Raw genomic sequence first — 1,657 nt, 5'->3', positions numbered from 1 at the left:
GCAAACCACCAGGACACACATGTACCTATGTAACATATCTGCACATTCTGCACATGTAACCCAGAACTTAAAATATAATAAAAAAAGTAAAAAAAGGAATTTGAGATATCTATATAATTGTGTAAATATTTATTAGGCTTTTGTTATGTTAAATTCTTTATCGTGTTTTAAATAGTTGAATAACATGCAGAAAACTTACAATGTAATACAATATGACGACTCAACTATATATATGTATAAAAATGGACTTAAATAACATATCAAAATGTTTGTTTACATTCAGATGTTAAAGGAAAAACATACTTACCATCCTTCCTCCTAATTAAACTGTAATGTATTTTACTCCTTTTTTGTCCTTGTCTAAATATACATTATTTTGTATAATGGCAATTGGTGAAATATTTAGTTTGTATTTTACTTTATGTATCATACTAACTTTTTATGCTCTGAAATGTCATATTTCTTATTGTAATGAATGAGTCATATTGTATCAGATGGCTTAATCTTAATTACTCCTTTATGTCTAGACTGTTGTCTTTTCTCTAGTTTATTTCTAAGTATTGTTTTACCGAATATTAATTTTTAAAAATAATTATTCCCTTAGGTTAAATTCTTAAGAGTATTACTGAATTAAAGAGCATAATTTTTTGTTTGTTTTAGATATTATTATATTATTTTTGAAAAGTTTTTTTGTTGTCTTACATTAAATAAATAAAGACCATCTTCTTTCAAGACACCCTTACTAGCATAGAATAGTTTTTTTAATGTTTTTCTAATTAAATATGTGTCAGACTGTATCTAATTACACTTTTAATTTGCATTTTGAAATTATAGTGCTTGGCAATTTTCTGCCTTCATGTTAATTGTTTTTCCCCTTGCATGAATTCTTAGTTTATATGGTCAATCCATTTTTAAAATATATCTTTTACCAATCTGAAGGGACACTTTATGTAAGGTACATATACAATTTAATATACACTGCCAAGCCAAATAAATCTAGTAAATAAGGTGTTTAATTTTGCCTTTGGGTTACCCAGCATGTGTTTGAAGCCATTCTTGTTCTTCTATTCTGTGGAGGTAAAGTGGGGACTTGCGCAAAGACAGAGCGCCTGTTTGTAACATCAATAATCAACTTAGTTAGCCCTATTGAGAAAGCATGAAAGGCCTCTCTTTTCGGCAATAGGTTCATTCACTGTTTTCTTTGTTTTAATATATAACATGTACAGTACACATTCACCACTTTTCCTTCTCTTTCTTTCTCTTCCTCAGAAGACCTTGTAAGACTAAATTAAGATTAAACACACATATTAATATATCTTTTCAATGATACTTCCAATATGCAACTTTATATCACCACTGATCCTGACCTGCTTCCTTTGAGGTTACCTTGTGGTGACTCTTGCTATGGGTAGTCCTGTAGTATTTTAACTTAAAGAGGTTGGTATCTGTGACAGAATTTTATACCCATGTAAAACTACTCCTAGCAGTCTCAAACAGCATGCAGACTTTCAGGTATCTCAGATATGAGCCAGAATTCTTGAAGTCCCCTCCTCATGTACTACCATTGCTTTGATTTGGTAAGTATGTCAGCCATTCAAAAAGAACCATTTCAAGAAGGTATCAAGAGTTAGAGCTTTAAGTTGTATTTCATTTTCAA

The sequence above is a fragment of the Mandrillus leucophaeus genome, unplaced genomic scaffold (assembly GCF_000951045.1).
Source record: "Mandrillus leucophaeus isolate KB7577 unplaced genomic scaffold, Mleu.le_1.0 Scaffold81, whole genome shotgun sequence".
NCBI classification, from domain to species: domain Eukaryota; kingdom Metazoa; phylum Chordata; class Mammalia; order Primates; family Cercopithecidae; genus Mandrillus; species Mandrillus leucophaeus.
Note: the sequence above shows the minus strand (reverse complement) of the source record.